The sequence below is a fragment of the Astatotilapia calliptera genome, chromosome 22 (genome assembly GCF_964374335.1).
Source record: "Astatotilapia calliptera chromosome 22, fAstCal68.1, whole genome shotgun sequence".
Lineage (NCBI taxonomy): Eukaryota > Metazoa > Chordata > Actinopteri > Cichliformes > Cichlidae > Astatotilapia > Astatotilapia calliptera.
Genome location: NC_137442.1, coordinates 9395107 through 9415234, shown reverse-complemented (window position 1 = coordinate 9415234; position 20128 = coordinate 9395107). Strand labels below are relative to the sequence as shown.

At 39.3% G+C, this 20128-nt stretch overlaps 1 long non-coding RNA gene across 2 annotated transcripts in view; it reads right to left on the bottom strand.

Moving 5' to 3' along the window:
* The window catches only part of LOC113014985 (uncharacterized), a 37873-nt gene that overhangs the window by 10937 nt on the left and 6808 nt on the right, over nucleotides 1-20128 (bottom strand). The window contains exon 1 of one of the 2 annotated variants that reach the window (XR_013904609.1): nucleotides 5638-5899. The exons of the other annotated variant lie outside the window; for it this stretch is intronic. This is a non-coding gene — a long non-coding RNA (uncharacterized LOC113014985). Of the gene's footprint in view, nucleotides 1-5637; nucleotides 5900-20128 lie in introns of those variants that run through there. 2 annotated transcript variants of the gene reach the window in all.

Genomic DNA, 20128 nt, shown 5'->3' with positions numbered 1-20128 from the left:
GACAATATTTTCACAGACTGGTCTTTAAGGTGTCGCAGATAAATACATCAAAATAAAACCAGTACCAGAATCGAAAAAAGGAGATTTATTCATAACACACGGGAAAAGACCCAGGCAACCAAGTTAACGATAAAAAAATAATGATAAAACCTTAAATTTCACACCCTAGCCTCAACTCTCGCAACCTGGTACCAAACGACTCATGGACCGGTACTGGTCTGTGGCCTGCAGAGATGGGCAGTACTTGTAATGCGTTACTGTAATCCCATTACTTGCTTCAAGTAACGAGTAAAGGAAGGGATTACTATTGCAAAAAAGATAATTAGATTACTGTTACTTTCCCGTAAGCACTCTGCATTGCTGCATTACTAAAACCGTGATTTTTTTGCGAGAGTGTCTCATGACAATGACATGAGCGAGTGCGAAGTTCATGGCAACAGAACAGCTGTGTGCAGATCAACAATGGATAATATATCGAGTGGGGAGAGAGTATGAGCGTGCAGCGTTTAAAGCGTGGAAGTACTGACCTTACTTTGAGTTTGATTCCATAAAAAGTGACAAAAACATTAGTGTCCGTTGTGCGTGGGAAGAAAACTTTTTACAGCGAAAAAAACCCCTAAACTTCCAAGCAAGCACCGAGTGCGTAACGACGTAATGAGAAATTCACAGAGAAACTTGCAGATTCTTCCACTGACCGCTGCAGCACACCTCCACCAGGGTAAACATCTGCCTGCCCTACTCCTGTTATACAGGTGAAAATAGAGTAACAGGACCGCTAGTCTTTGATTTTATTTATTTTCTGCTGTGTTTCACTTTATTTTATTTATTTGAAAGACTGAGTGTAAACACAAAAAACATATTTTATTTTATGTGCTGGAATGTGCAGAAAATAGGTTTAAATATTAAACAAATTTCTTCCAGTCAGAGAATATTGCATATAATTTAATATTTGCTTGATGCATAAAGTTAAAAGATTAAAACTAATAAAACAAGTTTTAAAAAGAGACGTTTCCAGTTGATTACATTTTGTATGATGGATTATGCAGAAAAAGTAGAATTGGGCTGAAAGATCTATCGCTTTATCACCTCTTCAGGTTGTAAATCGTGTTTTTAAAAAGAAACTAAGTAAGTAACTAATTACTTTTGAAAATAAGTAATCAGTAAAGTAAAGGGATTACTTTTTTGTGGTGGTAATCAGTAATTAGTTACTGATTACTTTTTTCAAGTAACTTGACCAACACTGGTGGCCTGGGGGTTGGGGACCGCTGCACTTGGGCCTGCATTGGTCCCAGTGATGTAAATTTTGTCACCAAATGGTTAGAGACTGTGCTGCCTGCGTCCGTGTACTCAACAAAGTATAATCTAGGCTTTAGATGTAATCTTATAAACTCTCCTGGTATATTCTTTGGGTCATTCTGTGTAGTACCTGCGAATCATGACAAAATTATTAAAAGAGGAATTCACAAGAAATCTGTGATGTCATATTACCACATTACCATACCCAGATTTTGATTTCTTTTTTCTTTTTAACATATTCCATATCAGTGCTTAGACTTGTTTCTGGACACTAGTTAGCCTTATCTGATTTAAATTCGGACAATCTCCCCTCAAGGTTCTCTTCTTGGGTAGTGTCGAGCATAGCCCCTGTTTTTAGATCACTCTCTTCAAGTCCAGTTATGACCACTTGCAATCTTCATTCTGCAATTTTACCACAAACCCCAAACTTGAGGAGAGATAGCATCATCTCGACCCAAATTTCGCATCAAGGATTTTCACTGCTGATGAATGCTGAGTGTCTGGCTATGAGGAAGGATGTGTATTAGGTAAAGAGCAAGACTAGGTGAATGTTTGTTAGTGTTTTTGTTTGTTTTTTTTGTCAACATTCATGAGCTCATCCAGTGTGAATTCTTCCTCAAAGGTGAGACTGTCAATGCTGGAATATTTTGGCCATACCAACCCAGTTTTTCCTCATGACCTGGATCATTTTAAAGATTTAGCTCCCTGCAACTTCTGTTCCCCTTCTGTGAAATGAAAATCACTTTGAAGAAACATCACTCTGACGCAGTGAAACAGAAAGCATAATGTGGCTTCTACTGAAAGATTTAAGAAGGATGCAGATTCAAAAGAGTCGCCTGACAAGATTATTTTTACACGGTGATAAGCCAAATTTAAGCGGTAAGGTTATTTGTATAGGCCCATTTCCAGAACTTCACAAATTTAAATGAAGTGATTTGGACACATCCTGATGTAATGTTAAATGCATATTCATAGTTAGCAAAAAAAAGGTATCAGTTTGCTATTTGTGTAAAATCCTTGACTCAGATGCAAAGTCATGAAAAAAAGGCCTACTGCTCTTTATCACCATCTGACCACAGCAGTTAGGGTCATTGTGGCCTGATGTGCTTAGAAAACTGAAGTTAGACAGGCATGCAGTACTCTGTCCCCAGGTCTTCTCTTCCCATAAAGACATAAATAAGAACCATGGCATGCCCACGACGAAGTAGTAATGATTTATGACAGGTTCAAAAGCTGAATAATATGAATTTAAGGAGGTTTATCTTCCATTTCATGCCTGAACCAGGGGAGTCATTGAAAACCAGCTTAAATCGTGCCTTCAGCCCACACTCAGTGGTCCCGAGTGTCTTGGAACATCACGGTCATGCCTCACTGACACCGAATTTTAATGGCGAGAGAGAAATACTAAGTTCATCTCCATCCGGTGAATCACAATCTCTCACATCTCAGAGAACATCCAGACTGCATCTGACAGGCCGCCCACAAGTGGTCAGATCCATCAGCTCGTCATCAAGAAGCAACTTAATGACCTTTTGTGGGCATTGATGGAGTCTGGATCACATAAACCTAAGTTTTACTCATATAATCACTGCATGTTACACATGGACACAGTATGCTAGTGCTAGTATGACTTATTTTTTGGACAGGGCATTTTGAAGCTCTCACCATGTTGACTTTTTAAAGCTAGAAGTTACTAAATTTGAAGAACAAAATGGGAAGTACAAATGTATCAACTGATACTAGCATGCTCCTTCCTTCCATAAAGTGTGCAAATTAATGGCTAATTAGCTAAGACACACACAGGCTGGCTTTCAGTTCCCTTTAGCTGGATACCTGTCAATCAATACAGCACCCATACAATAAATACAGAATAATAGTGTGCTCTGGTCCAAAACAGAGTGTTGGGTCTCAGAGAATATAGAGAAAAATAAATAAACACCAGCACTCACTGGAAAAAATACTTGATATAAATATTTTTCAATGGGCAGAATGATAGATCAGCAACAATCCATCATCAGCATAATTCCTCATCCTGAGGATGGACTTTAACGCCAGTCTTGAACTGCAGCTGGTATTTCTACAGCCTCACTGAGCTACAGCATAGTGGCTCAAATGCTACAAGCTCTAACCAGACTCTGCAGGAGCTGTAGAGGATCACCAGAGCAGAACAGAGGCTACCGCTGTCTTCTGCAATCCAAGAAGGAGGAATGAGAGTCTATCCGACCGTGGGACTCAAGACATCTGAGTGACAACAGCAACTTGACCAGACTGTAGGGAAACATGAGGCAGGAAGGCAAAGCAAAACAGAGTGACGGGACTTCTTATTTTTAAATAAATCATGTTGTTGGCTCAGAATGATTAAAGAATAAAAATAAATCACAAGATATACTTTGGCAGGGATTAGTACACCTGGGAAACTGCCAAAATAAAGTTTATGTCTGGGTAGAGCCCAAAGCTGTTTTTGTACCAAGCTCTATGTTTTGTGATGCTGTTAAGTTGATTTTATCATAGGAGTTCTCCTCAAATGAATTTATATACTGCCAAAACACAACAACATTTGCCTCGAGGTGCTTTATCTCTGCATTAATACAGAGAAAATCAAAACAATCAGATTGAGAAAGTGGTTTGGCGACAGCGGGAAGGAAAAATTCCCTTTTACAAGGAAGAAACATTTGGCAGAACAAGGTTTAGGGAGGGGCAACGTATGTCTGTGGGGATTGGCTCACCTATGGAGCTAGCCTCAAGTGGCCACAAGTGGAACTGCATGTTTTGCTTGCGCTTCATTTTTTTCTGGCTCACTTGGTTTTAATTTAACATTCACTGTTTGGAAGTTACAGTTCAATCACGTCCCTTTAATGTCCCTCAGTCCCATCATAATCCATGCAAACCATTTATAGAAAATAGACTGGATGATGTAGTTTGTAGCCCTCTGCAGTCTGTGGTGTTCTGGTGTAAGTAACACAATATGAACAGTGAGCCATTGTATCACGCATGTAATCACATAAATCCTGCCCCAGTTCAGAACGGGGATTTGTCCAGAAAACTGGTTAGAGCAGCTGCTGGTTTCATCTCGATGAATGGGCTAGCCTTTCTCCCAGAATCACAGATTGACTGAGAATTGATTCACCTCAGCTTTTCTAACTAATACAATCTAGGACAGATTTGGGTTTTTTTAGAAACAGTGGAGGTTTTTATTGATTATCAGGTCAACAGCTAAGCTTGTCTAATCATGAACAAAGTTACTAGAAGGCAGTATAAGTCAGTAATTCTTAATCTGAGCTGTGTTTAAAGCAAAGAGGAGAGTCCAAAGTAAGTGTAGGTGATAAAAAATATTAATAAAAGGTGAAACTAAAACTAAATAGTAACACTCAGAAATGTTTTGCTCCTTGATCAGAGCTGCTTAGTGCTAGTTATGCTGCAACAAGTGTAGGCTGCTGGGAGATTCCCATGACGCATTGGGTATTTCTTCTTCAGTTACCTTTCTCATTCACTATGTGTTACAGAACTCTCTGCATACTTGTTGCTGACCTCTGTCTCTCTTCCACAGCATGTCTTTTGTCCTGTCTTCTTTCTCACACCCCAACCAGTCGAGGCAGACGGCCGCCCCTTCCTGAGCCTGGTTCTGCTGAAAGTTTCTTCCTGTTAAAAGGGAGTTTTTCCTTCCCACTGTTGCCAAATTGCTTTCCCATAGGGGGTCACATGATTGTTGTGTTCTTCTCTGTATGCATTGTTGTAGGGTCTACCTTACAAAATAAAGCACCTTGAGGCGATTTGGGGTTGTATAAATAAAACTGAATTGAAACAGGTAAACATAACTTGATGTAACTGAAACATCCAGAGTCCCCAAGTCGTATGAATTTAGATTTCATAAATTTTGAATTAACCTGAGCCCAACAAATGAATTGAAGTGAAACTGAACATGTCTGTAACCTGATTTAGTTTGCTCTATGAATCTATATCTTTATGTGTATTTAAGAGGGGACTGCACTGCAGACACCAGAAAGAATTACTAACGATTACTGTCCTTCTTACAGGCAACACACAGGTTTATAACAGAAAACAAATACAGAGAACAAACGCTGCTACCTGCTGATGAAGTGTGCAGGTGGCAACTGAGAGGCTTTGCTATTCTTATTCTATCTCAATTTTCCATCTGGCATTGTATGACGTCTGAAGTTCAGAAAATGAATAATCCTGCATGATGCAGCAGAAAGTCGTTGGCTTCAATCTCCTGTTAAAATTTTCCATTAAAAGACTGCACGCAGGATTAAAATGGACAGGTTGATGCATGGAGAAAACCAGGAAAAGAGGAGATCAAATAATTAAGATTTCACTCCAAACCTTGCTAGATTCCTAACAACATGCCAAACGCAGACATTCAGTCTGTGATTTCCCTCTGTTCTGATGCTGTTTTCCATTTAGTCCATTTCTCCTTCGTTTTCTTTTCCATTTCTGGCCAATCCTGACAACACACAGACCATGAAACTCACAGCGTCGGTCTTGTCCAGCCTCACAGGGAGCCAATTACATGCCGTCGATATGTGCATCAGTCCACATCAGTGCTTTGAGGCAATTTCCAATTATGGGAGCAGCAGGCACTCCAATCGAATGACACTGATGAGTGAAATCAAATTATTAGGTAACATACTGCCCGCTGACAGAAAATAATTTATTGAAAACAGCATATAGCAATAAAGTGTAACTAAAGCTCATTTTAATTAAACAATATTAGGAACAATATTAGGAATGGTTTAATTAAAATGTTAAGTATGTAATAAATACTCAACAAACGTTCCAGTAGACCCATTTGGTGTTAAGCTCTGTTTATTAGTTTATTACAATAACTGCTGATATTAAAGTGTTGAACCACTATATATGATGATGGCAAATGTTTAACTCTGTCTCTTAATTTGTCGAGGTTTTTGGAAACAGTTGACCATGGTTATTTTGGTAAACAGAGTAAACAATATTGTTTTGTCTGTGAATGCTGTAAGTTGGTTTTCAAATTAATTGTCATCTAGAACACAATGTGTCAACTTCTCCAGGTCTTCTTTCTCTTTTTCTCCGTATCCAAAGAAGTTCCCCAGGGCTCCATGTTAGGACCACTGGTCTTCTGTCTATATAATCAACCTTTGTGATAATTTATCAAATGCTGCTTCCCATTTTTATGCAGATGACACATTTATCTACTGTTCGCCACCTTCAGTAGTACAAACCCTCAAATTTCTGCAATCTGCCTTTGATGATGTTTACTTTTCAACTTAAATGCAAATCCAGGTTCATGTTATCCTCAAATGACAAAAAATCCAAACCATTTAAATTTAAATGGTTACATATTATAAGTATCTATAATCCAAATGTATCTTTTAAAATTTCACCTGAAAGGCTTAAAGTTTCAACTTAAAGAATAAATGTTGTTTCTCTCTCTGAGTTAGGAAATACTTCATCTCTGCAATTTGAATAGAATAATAGAATAGAATAATCCTTTAATTGTCCCACAAGGGGAAATTTGGTTGTAACAGCAGCCAGAAAGACACATATACAAACAAACAGTACACAGGACACAGAACAGAAACATACACAATTTTTTTCTTACATATTTACTAGGGGTGCAACGATATTCGTATCGATATTGAACCGTTCGATACAGTGCTTTCGGTTCGGTACGCATATGTATCGAACAATACAACATTTGTAATTTATTTTATCAATTTTCCTTCTGACGATGCTGTCTGTGTTGAGCGCTCAGTGAATCTGTGTTCGACTACTCCGCCTAGGCTGCACTGTCCAGCGCAGATCCACTGAGCGCTCAACACAGACAGCATAGTCAGAAGGAAGAGCGCAGGGCAAGCTAGCGAGACAGAAGTTAAGCTCTACTTGCAACAAGCAAATTGAACCTCATTCAGATCTGGCGTTTGGAATTATTTTGGTTTTCATGTGACGTATGACCCTGAAGGTAAGCGAGTCATGGACTAAAGTAAAACAGTATGTTGGATGTGCCATGCAATGCTCAATTACATTGGTGTGAACTAGTGTGTTAGCGCAGTTAGCTCGTTAACGTGTTGGCCGTCTAGCCCCATGCACGGGGCGATCGGCGGTAGCTCGTTAACGGAGATTTGCCGTGTTGTGGCGTTAAGGTCATTTCAACGAGATTAACCTGAAAGCACTAGTGGGAACACAACGAATATGACTGCACATTTACGCTGACATCATCCTAGTGCAAAGACAAAAACAACAAGCATGCTACTAACTTTAGCCGAGTCATTTAGACAGCTGTTAGCACATGATTCTCCTTATGCTGCTGAGAATATAGCCCAGAAGAAGCGGATAGTATAGCTTTTATTTTGGAAAGAGCCATTTCTCTGTAATAAACTCTCTTTTCCAAAGATGAGTGATTCCTCAATCAGATACAGGGCTTGCAATATCGCTAGCCCGACGTCCTGGAGCTAGCGATTTTTTTCAGTCGGGCTACCAAAATCTATCTCTTCCCTGCCCGTCGGGCTATTGTAGGAAAAATATATGTCAATGCTTTTGCATTCTTTCAGAAATGTAGCTGGGTAATTGTGTCATTGGCATCGGTGAGCCACTGTCAATATGTGACATATTGAAGTCGCGTTTGAATTTGCGCTTGTTTTTTTGCTTTCACTTTGCAATCGTGCGAACTGTGTATAGAGAGCGACAGCACTGATCTGTGAGTGATGATAATTTGTGCACCAATTCCTCTGACATCGTCTTATCAATCGTTAGCTTACTATGCAAACATGACAAGTGAAATCTCCCGCAGCTTAAACATGTGAGAGGTTGATCGCGCAGAGAATCGCTGAGCTTATGTGAGTGCGCGTGTAAAAGCATTTCAGTTCTGCTGAGCCAAATAAGACAGGTCAGGGTGAAGAAGTGACAGCCAAAGAAAAGCTTACCACAAAACGGAGAAGTTATGACAAATCAGACTATAAGGCAAAAAGAAAGTGCAGCTTTATGGTTTCATGGACAAAAGAATTTCTGTGGCTGCAATATGACGAGCTAAATAACCAGGGCTGCACATAAGTGGTCCGCAGGTGTGCATTCGCTGTCAAAATAAAAAACACGCACAAGGGTTAGGGTTAAATTTAAAAACTGTACTTTTGAGTTAAAATATATATTTATAATTTTAATAAATGACAAATTAAAAATGCATGAACATTTTTTTGTATCGAAAAAATATCGAACCGTGACACCAAAGTATCGAACCGAACCGTGAATTTTGTGTATCGTTGCACCCCTAATATTTACATTAAGGACAATGATTACCGTAAACAGAGTACTGTACAGTTATTAAATAAAATAATAATAAATATTAATAAAATTTGTTTACCTTCATTGGATTACAGCAGGGGTGTCCAACTCCAGGCCTCAAGGGCCGGTGTCCTGCAGGTTTTAGATGCGTCCTTGATCCAACACAGCTGGTTTAAATGGCTAATTTACCTCCTCAACATGTCTTGTGGTTCTCCAGAGGCCTGGTAATGAACTAATCATTTGATTCAGATGTGTGGACCCAGGGTGAGATCTAAAACCTGCAGGACACCGAACCTTGAGGCCTGGAGTTGGACACCCCTGGATTACAGTGATCTGCTGTCTATGAATTCACCAGACCAGCTACTAAAGAGGTTGGAAACTTTCTATCATTGTGCGTTACGTTTTATTATTGGCTGTAAAAACTGTGCACATCACTGTTCTGTGTATCTCTGCTTAGGATTGTTTCTTCTTATCTGTACATCTGCATGTGTACAAACCACAGTCACTGCGGGCTACACTCTCAATTCACATTAGTGTGACTACTTTTAATCTTGTTTGTGTTCACTTGTCTGTATTGAGCACCAATTGTAATTTTTTCTTTAGCTGTTATATGTATGTGTTCGTTTTGTTAGACTGTCTGCTGCCCTCTTGGTCAGGTCTCTCCTGGAAAAGAGATTTTAATCTCTGAGACTTTTACTTGCATAATTAATAGAAGACGGACTTTCTAACCTCATCAGTTAATATGGCCAGTATTTCACAGATATGGATCACACAGCTGTTAAATGTTTAACTGTTTTGCATTGCACTGAACTACTATGTTTAGTAAGCTCTGGATAACAGACATTCCAGAATTGTAGAAGCATTAATGATTTACTTCAGCTCGTTCTTTAATCAGTCACCGTACGGTCACAAATATTTACTTTACATAATTATCGCTACAGAACAAACCACAGTGTGGAATAAAATGAGGTACCTAACAGTGATAAACACATATTATCCCAGCCAACATTTTGATGTTGAATAACCATCAGCTGGCACAGTAACTGATGAAATTTATGCCGATGTCCCAGATTTAACCTTGCTGTATAGTGTGCATGCTTTGAACATCAATTGGATGTCCATGTTAGACTTCCTAGCAAGAGAAAGTTTGTGTTCAAGAAATGCTTTATATTATCCTTTTGTCATTCACAATAAACAGATCCAGGTCTTAAGACTAAATTACTTACATCATAAGTTTATAATGCTGACATCAGTGACAGAAGGTTCATGCTTATGCTGTTCCAGATATGATAAGTCCATCATACAACAAAAAAGATAGAAATTACATGTGGGTAATGGTAAATGGCTGTGTTGCTCCAGTAACACTGGCCTTTGGCGATCGTATGCAGCGGTAGTTTTGTATTCAAAGAAAACAATGCATGCTTGTATTTTTTTATCTTAATAATATGATATATGATATTATATTAAAATGCCAACGTTTTACATGTGCAAGAAGCTTCTTCAACAAATGTTTCCTATAGAAAAACAACTCTGGAATAAAAACTCTCCTGCCTTCCTCCTCTCCCCTGTGCCATTCCTCACCTCCCTAAACTTCCTAATGCAACAGTCCACTTATCTGTCAATCTAAGCATTTGTAGTAAATGATAAGCATTGTAAGATTCGCTTAAAATACTTTAAATTATGCTATCAGCAAAAGAGTTCAGGTTGAATAAATCAACTAATCATGATGCAAATGATCTTGCTGCAGATGTGTTTAATCGCTTAGCTTAAAAACAGAGGCAGGCTTGTTTGTGCCTCATCTTCAACCGCCAGAGTTTCTGAAACAATGCAGATGAGAACTTTCAGAGTAGTACCACAGAATAAATCATGAACTCAGTAATGATACTTGAGATAACAGAAGTGGACGTAACCACAGGTAAAGTGAAACTACTTCTTCGGGAAGGTTATTAAAGATGTTTGTGGTGATGAATGTATGATGAATGGATTCAAATAGCACTTTTCCTAATGGAGAAAGCACCGTGTCTTGCTTCTGATTCACTCACACACTAAACACAGATGGTAATGAGCACATATATAAAGATGCAGCGTAACCTTTGGGAGCCAGTTAGGTGTTGCTGAGCTATAATAAGCTGTGATGACGCAAGTGTTATCAACCTGCATCAAAAATAACTTCTGCTTCAAAGTAGACATTAAAAGCTGCACTTGACTGCACTAAATATCAAATAAATATGAAAGTGGGGAATTTACCGTAACTGTAAGGATACTGGAGTTAAAATCACCAAGAAAACAGTGTTTTTATAGCTTTTGAAATTGGCAAGTTCAGCATGTTCTCTGTAATATATTTATAGTATACAGCCTGCATTTATACATAGTGCTCTTCTACCTTCATTTCTGGCTGAAATTCACCCATTCACACACATTTACACAATTCTTCTATTGTGTAAATATATATTTTCATTTTGCACACACCAGTGACACATTAGTGGGCAGTTTTGGGGGTATTTTGATATGTTGCCCAAGGACACTCTTAACATGCGAACTGGAGGAGGCAGTCCAATAAGTGAACTTCCTATTTATTGTCTAATGTAACCTTTGTTTATTATTCCTGATCATTAAAATTACCCTTACAAAGAAACTAAACCAAGATATGTGCAAACCTTCGGTAATTAAATATCAAACAGACTTTTAATACTCAGGGTTTTTTTGTCTTTGCACATCTAGTTGATATTATCAATGATGATTTCAAGGTTACGTCAAGGATTTACAGGAAGCACACCTTTGCTGTTATGAGATCAGGTGTGAGATTTGATTCCTGTGCATATAAGAAGATCTCATTTCTTATCTCTGACTTTGCACTGTCACTTCGGTGAAGCGGGAGTAGGATTAACCCAGATTCAGTCCAGCACTCACTTCTTATGCAACTCCTCCATCTGAGTAAGGCAGTGTAGCCTAGAGTCTGATCCTTCCTATGTGCGCAAGTCAGAGAGGAATGAAAAGACAAACCCCTCACATAGATGTACAGAAAACAACTACTCAGGAATAAAAGCCACTCCATTCATTGACTGCAGTTCCTCAGGCCATTTGACATCAGCGTCGGATGTCGATTGGGCATTCAGTCGTGCATCATCTCAGCCGAGAAAAAGCTAAAGAGCTCTGGTCTTTGAGAAGGATTTAAGTTTCTCCGTTGCACTGGCCTTTAGGTTTATGTAAGAAGACTGGTGATGGAGCCGAATGACGTCAGGGACCTTTGGTAGATGAAGTGCCACTTGAGAGATGAATTTATAAAAAGTAATCAAGAGCCTCAAACAAAGAAAGGTTTAACAGGTCAGGATGACTTAACTGGATCATCATGCATCATCAGTCATGTAACTAGTCACATTTTTAGCCTTGTATATCTCTTAGGATGTTTGGCTCCCACTTCCTGTTTAAACATCATTTCAGCAAAGTTAAATCTCTGTGTTTCGCACCTTCTGTCGATTTAAGATGGTTTGAATTCAACAGATTCACAGTGTTGTGTAAGATGTTCCTTTACTGTAGCTGAAAATTTACTGAGCTCAGCAATAGCGGCATTTTTTTTTTTTACACTGAGACAGTGGATTCTTGATACCAATCGGCGCAGTTAATTGTAAACAGAGACCAAGAGAGCAGAATGTATTAGACTAAACAACTCCATATTATGGAGACAAGTTATTGATTAATATGTGAAGTGGAAACATAACTTTAAGTTGTTACGGAAACATTTCCAGGGCAGATTTCCTGACCCTGTGTATTTGAAAAAGTAATCAGCCATGTACCACAGCTGTAGTGTGGACATCCGTTTCCCATTATAGCATTTTTAATCACTAGTTTACATATCTAAGGGTTACATTCCCGCCACAGCTGGATTGTACAGACCTGCTGGCAGGAAGTCCCCATCGGGTTGCACAACTTGGGTCCCATTCTGGTTGTGAGCGAGGTCAGACTGTATAATGTAATCCTCCCAGATTGCCTGTGTGGGTAGAGACGATTAGTGTGTCTGAAGATTCTTTTAGTGGCTCTGTATTTGTTTTTTCTGTGTTTTGCATGTCTGAACTTGCATAACTGAGAGCTAAGGCAAGCAGACAACAGTTTGGTAGGACTTGCATGCTTAAGTTAGTGCAACAGCCTAAATCTACCCCTATTTACGAAAAACGGTCTGGTGGAAAACCTTCTTTGCAGCTATGCTTGGTAACTTATTGATGTTGGAGATTCTGTTTTGCAAGGAGTTCTTTCTAGCATGACTAATGCTGAAATGGTGACTCAGTGGAAAACATTTAGTATGGGCTCCATCAATCCATTTTCTGTTGCTTATTCTGGTCTGTGTTACATGGGCAGCACACTAAGCAGACCTCCTCCAGCTCTTCTGGGAAGATATTGAGGGGTTTCTTGTAAAATCTCCATTATATCCTGGGTCCATCCCAGGGTCTCCTTCCACTTGGATATTGCCAAAATCCATCACCTAGGAGTGATACTCCTTGAACCAGCACAAATTGCTCCTTGTGGAGGAGTAGGGGCTCTACTCTGAGACCCAGTGAACTCTTCACCCTATAAAGGGAAAGCTCAGATACCCTTCGGGGCGAAGCTCATTTAATTTCTCATGCTCATATAAGTAATCGTATTCTTTCTGTCACTACTCACAGCTCATGCCCACAGGTGAGAGAAGCTCAAACAGTAAATTGACAGTTTTTTTTTGTCACACTCGACTCATTCATCACTATTAGTGATTGGTATAACCTTTTCACCCAGACACAGCACCAATCTCTCTGTTGATCTCTTGCTACCATCTTCACTTTCTTGTGAATAAGTTTGTTTGGCCAACAGAGGTAACACAGACAATTCAACAAGGAACAGAAGGAAGCACACACTAGGCAGGGAACACAGCTGAGACTAATCAGACAAGACGAGACAGGGAGCAAGCAAAACACCGGACACAGACTGTCAAAGTAAAACAGGAAACACACGAATGTGGAGACAAGGATGACAAGAAGGACACAAGGGAGGCACAGAAACACCTAAATCCTAGAAATAATTAAAAAGTACCCAGAAAACTCACTAAATCAATGAATATTAATAAACACAACATAAATACGGAGTCACTAGACCCGGACCATGACAAAAGTAATATGCAGGCAAATAGATTAATACCAAATACAGCCTGTAACATTTAGCATTAAACAAAGTGTTTTAGGCTGTAATTGTAATCTGTGTTTAGAGTTAGCTGGCTCTGAAAAGTAAAAGTAATTATTGTCTAAGTCCAACAGGCTCAATTTTATGCTACAGTTTAGGCTCTGCAGGGATTCAATAGCGTCAAATGAATGGAGCGACAACGTCCAAAGTGGGTGCTACAAACAAAGCCTTACCCTCTAGTGAAAACAGTCAGTATTTGGGGGAGTTTAGTGTTAGCAGGTGGATACCTGGGTCAAGACTTATTTTCACTTCTGCCAGTTATTGTTTACAAATGCAGTTAAAAAGATATGCTTGCATTAGCTGCAGTTCTTCCACGCAGCAGCATTGTGTTGCCCTGTGCTCAGTCATGAAATGTTGGGTAACTAAACTGTCAACATACATAAAGCAATATGAACAGGTCATATAAAAAGGCCTCAAATCAGACCTCAAATATCTGGTACAAAAGATGGGTCATACTGGGCTGAATGCTGAGCAACAGCCTTTGTCAGCGACAAAAGAGTTCACGTAAGTCAGGTCTTTGATTTTCAGGCTTTCAAAGAGCAACGGCGAACTGAAAGCATCAGCTGGGTCCAAACTGCAGGTGTGCAGGTAAAAAAATAAAATATGACCTGCCTCTGCGAACATGAGTAAGGTGACGTAGTTAAATTAAATTTAATGCTGCTCTTCATGAACTATTTGTAGTGTCTCAGCTGCCCCTACTTTTTGGTTAAACATCCATGAATCAAAAGAAAAAATCTACCTAAGTAAATTTAAGTACAACTGTAAGGTATTTTTTCCATTTTGTTTTCCTGTCATGCATCTTTACACTTATGCTCTGATGCATTTCAGAAGTAGAAACTTAACACTTTTTTATTTATCTGCTTCTGAAAGTTGCAGCTGCGATGCTTCTGCAGATGTAGTCACATGAAAAAGAAAGCACATCTTTACTGCTTTAATAGGAATTAAGAGGGAAAGCAGTCGCCAGGCCCCGTTAAGCAAATGTGATTAATTGATTATCAGCACATGTCAGCATCCCTATAAAAGCAGAGGTTAATTAACTCTGTGGTCAAACCTGAGAGCTACATCTCAGACTCTACAGGCATGAGTTAGTATGTTAAATGTTAAAGTTCGTGACAGCACAATTATAAAAAGACAGAACAAGTATTTTTGGAAGGTTTGCCTGGAAAAAAAAACCCTCTTTAAAACCACAAGACTTCTGCAAAGATGTCAGCATGGTGGTGGAAGGGAGGTGTTTTGTATATCAAAATATTCTCGAGTCAAATGTGAGGCTGACAGCTACAGCTCAGCTGAAACTGAGTCATGAAACAGGACAACGATCCCAAGCACAGCGTCAAACCAAACAGCAAGAAAAATGGCTGAAAAAGAAAAGAACATAATTCTTGCAATTCTTGACGTCAGCTTGACTGAAATGCTGTGGTGGGACCCCAGCAGAGAGAGCTGTACATAAATGAATATCCACAAACCTAAATAAACTGAAGCAACATCGAATGCCTCCACAATAATGTGAAAGAATGATAAAGTCACACAGAAGATGATTACTTTAAGTTATTGCTGCTAAAGCGGGCCATTGAATCCTGGAGCATTCTTAGTTTTTCACAGGACTCCTGTAAAACATTTGGGATGATAGATAGAGGGAAGTGAAGAACAGGGTGGAAAGAAGAGATTGGGGGGAAAAGAAGCTGGGATAATGGTCAAAGTGGGAGAGGAGGAGGAAAGGCAGAGCTGTAACAGGAGGGATGAGAGTGTGGTGGCATGATTGTGTGTCAGTGACGAGTTACATGAGTTATGATTGAACTATTTAAATACAGAGCTACAATTATGCAAAAATATTGTCAGCATTACTGCTCTGAATTAGATTAAAACTGATTTTTTTTTTCTACTGTTTCTTTTATTGCCTAATTTCCTTTCAGGAATTTAAAAAATGAACTTTAGTGTTTTCAAGTTGTCAGCAATCAACGTCATCTATTTAGGTTAACATGCAAAGACAAGTAGGTCAAGCGCTGCCTGTAGGTTTTTAAGAAATATTCAAAGCATGTTCCCGCTCCTGAGTGGGTCACACACTGTTTGTGCGTGAGCTGATGTTTTGCATACCATGCCCGGTTAACTGGTTTTGCCTGTTGATACTACAACCAGAAACTGCAGCTGCAGGTTACATCACAACATTTTACTAAACAATTTCTTCAGAATTGGCACGAATGCTTAGAGCGCCTTAAATATTTTAGAGATTTCTAACTCGTGGCAGGCTTTGAAACAAACATTGAGAAAACACTGTGAAAGACGGCAAACAAAAGGCCCATTCTGCAGCCTCGCCATCACGGATCAGTCTCGAACATTCTGTTAGTTCCCCCCACCCTCTCGACCGTGAAGCCGTGATGTGACGACACATGCTTCCCACATGTTGTTCCGTTTTTGCACGCACTTGTTTCTGCATGCAGTGAGTGTGAGAGCGCCGCCAGAGAGACAAACATCAGGGTTAGATTGGCTTTTCTTTTGTGAATAATGAAGAAGAGCTTCATCTGACTTATGTTAACAGATTGTAGGCACGGCACCTAAGTTTACACACAGCAACACACTGTGGAGTTTTTAAATAGCAGCAGAAGACATATTCAGATTTCTCATTTTCTTTGGCCTCATGAGTCCCCTCCTCTGCATAAAACTGGTCACTTTCTCCAACGTGGCAGCCCCTCTGGTCTCGCCTCTGCTGCTCTCACTCACTTCCTTTTGTAGAGCGTATAATGTCTGTCTGCCCCAGATATAAAGATGGTGACCAGTCTGGGGCAGTTTCCATCATCTCATATGCAAGTTGACCTACAATGAAAGCAGTTTTCTGTATAATATAGGACAACTTCATGAAATGTTAATATCCTAAAAAGACTCATTTCCTTAATAATGCATGGATATAAGATAGAATACAGAAAATCAGCATATTTAATGTTATTTTTTGTGTCTTATTCCTTCAAGCCGACCATCCAATGGGTATTTATTCTGTCTGCCTGCTGTCCAATAAGCTTTAGTGCTCTGTTCTTATCCAGCAAGGCCCATTTAATACATTTCAGTATTGGCTTGCTAATTTTCTTATTTGAGGATAAAGGGTTTCAGTGTTACAAAGGCTTCTATAGACTCAGCACAGTCTATAGAAGACTGCTGTATACAGTGTAAATACTTTACAGATCAGTGGTTTTCAGACTTTTTGTGATTCAGTTACACCAGAGGGAACGCCAGAATTTCAAGGCACACCTTTAGGCTATTCAAATGTACACACAAAAGTCTTTGTCATGTGGTTGCTCCAATGAGCCCAGAGGTCTGCTGATTGGTTTAATTCCCAGTCCCTGTAGTCCACATGCATCCATATGAGTGTGTGAATATCAGGTTAAAAGTGCTTGTGGGATTGGGTGAATTCCCAGTCCAGCTGAAACGATACGATGGGTTAACTTCCTCCTTGTTAACCTTGTCACTGTAAATCAGAGCCTTTAAAGTGTCACACAGGGATAATTCGCACGATCAAGCAACTGCCCAAACTGACTGGACTTTGTGTTTTAAAGGTTTTTATTTTAAAGATAATGAATTGCTTAATAATGGATTCTTCATAACTTTTAGCATAATTTACTACAATCATATATGGGGTCATAAAATCCTATAGCACACCTGGACCTGCCTCACAGCACAAAATTTGGAAACTGCTGCTGTAGATTATAAACATTACGAACACTTCAGCAGCTATTCACAAGCTGTAATATCTATTTATGAAATTATTCAGATTTTGAACATGTCTTATTATCGAATGCAGACCTTCTCAGTTCTGCTGCTTCATATTCATTCAGATCTTTAATTAAAAGCACGTCTCTTGCGTGCACCTTCAAAGATGAGGGGGTTAATTCATCAGCCTAGACTTCTTCATTCTTGTTGCTCTTGAACGTCCTTTCAAAAGCAAATTATGCAGTTATTTATGTAAGGCTTTTCAAAATGTCAAGTACTCTCGCATCTTTGATCAGTACACACCGGCTCAATCAGTTATTATGGAGAGAGTGCCCTTAACCAGGCGAAGCAGAGCTTCAAAGCTTTAGTCATACATTCATTTTAACAAGCCAGAGCCACACTGGTTGGATGAAATTATTTAAAAGCTGTAAAGTTAAACTTTTTTGAGAGTTTGAAATTTTGGAAAATGCTTAATCACTAGCTTGTAGAAGAGTGAGAGAAAAGATTTAGCTGGGAAGAGCAAGAAGGAGGATGACATGCAGGAAGGACAATTCTGTTCACAAGCATCAGTGCAGACTCAGTGAAGAGTGAAATATGCTGGTGCTGTCAGACTATAGACAAATGTACATTAAGCATGAACTAAAGGGGAACAAATCATTTTCATTTCCACAGGTCAGCGGTTGGCTCAGCTTTTTCTTGTTGAGGTAAATATTTGCATTGACGTCAATGCTGAGCAGCTCCTCTCCAAACAATCAGAGCCAACAACTGTAGTCATAACAAACTGCTTCTTTAATTCAATCACGGCTCTATTCAAACAATGAAACAAGAACTGCACAGGCCAATGGGACTTGAAGATGATCACTTAGGCTTTTCCTTTTGTTTGTGTCATATTTTAGTTCTCGAATGTGTTGTCAAGAAAGACAAAGATTTCAGAGAAGCTTCTTTTTTGTAGCTTAATGTTTAGGCCTACCTTTGATGCAGCTTTTTAAAGGTTACGTGTGAAAAACTGATTTCTGGTAATGCCAGTAATACCTTTCATATGCTGGGGATATTAATAAAGCTTGCAAGATGACTGGGGAGCTTTCAGATTGGCCTGTGTTAAAAAAACAGGAAGGCATATGATTTATTTGAGCCTGTGCAGTGTCTTAACATGCCTGCAGCTTGCAGCATGCCCGATTTATGGCAGAAGAAATGAGGAGTGTCAGCAAACACAAAGCTCATTCAGGTTCCAATATGTAGCTTCAGTCGTTTACCTCAATGTTACGTAGATTAAAGCTTTGTGGTTTGGCTAACATTTAAATGTTAATCGTATTTAAAAAACCTAAATGAGTCAGAAGAGCAGCGTGCACACAAATGTAAAGAAAGTCCCACCAAAGAGGGGAAATGAATGAACAAAGTGTGCATGTGAATCAAGGGCAAAATAGCCGAAATTGGAGGAGCAATGCTAAAGCTAACAGGTCGTCATAGCTAAATAACGACTATTGTTGATAGCTGCTAAAATAGGGTCCAAAACTATTTTAAATCAGTCCACAATAAGTGTGAATTTAAAGTAAATTTTTGTGCACCACAAGCAACAGGGCATCTTCTCCAACTGAGATTCAGCTCGACTGCCACAAGCATGCTCCTCATCAATGTCAGATTTATTTCATTCCACACAAACTCAATGTGTTCTCAGTGAGCTACAATGCCTCAAGGAAATAAAAACAACAAAACACAACTTCACAAATAAATCAAATACACTGTGCCGCATTTCCAAAGAACAGGACCACAGTGACTGAAAGCACCTTCAGCACAGTTATATCTAATGATGTGACCAACTACAAGATCTGCACCTATTGACCAAACCCATCAACTGAGAGTTTTGTGAACTAGTAGAAAGATTTTGAAGGCAATTATGTGCTCAACTGGAAGCCAATGAAGGGGCTTCAGTACTGGGGTAATATGGTCAAATCTATGTTGCTGCATTGTGAAGAAGTTGAAGTCGTTCTATGCTTCGATGAAGTAGAGGGTTGCATCTTAAAGGGCATCTGCAAAACAATCTGTGTCAAAACAAAGTTGTAGACCCATGTTTTAAATAAGGGAGTATCCAAAGGTACTCCTGAGAGCTTGAAAAATGCAAAAAAAACAGACCTTCTTCTTCAAGCTCCTAAAACCACCCTGACCTGGATGACCGAGAACCTCCACAGACATCCAAAAGTACAGTTGACCGCATTTATTCTGCGTTTAAATTGAGCCCCTTTTGGTTATGTAAGTTATTTTGTTTTTACCTCATCAAGCTGATGACCTCATTTGAGTCATTTCCTTTTAATAATCCATTCAACTTTATCTAACACAACACGACACAACTTTGTCATGCTGCGTCAGTGTTTTCACTGCTGTGACAGGGATTTCCCAACTTTTGGGATAGGTAAAGAATGCCTTATCTTATCGAGCTGAAACCAATGATCTGTTGTTAACATGATGTCAACAGCTGATCGCCAACTCATCCATATGACTTCAACCTAGGCACTGAGTGTGTTTGAGTCCACAGATGTGTACCTGCCAAGTGTGAAGCTGACTGTATGACAGGTTGCACTTGACAGAAACACGCATACAGACACTGACTTCGTCCTTGATTATTCAATAAAGCCAGACTGAGGGTGAAAAAACACACAGTTGC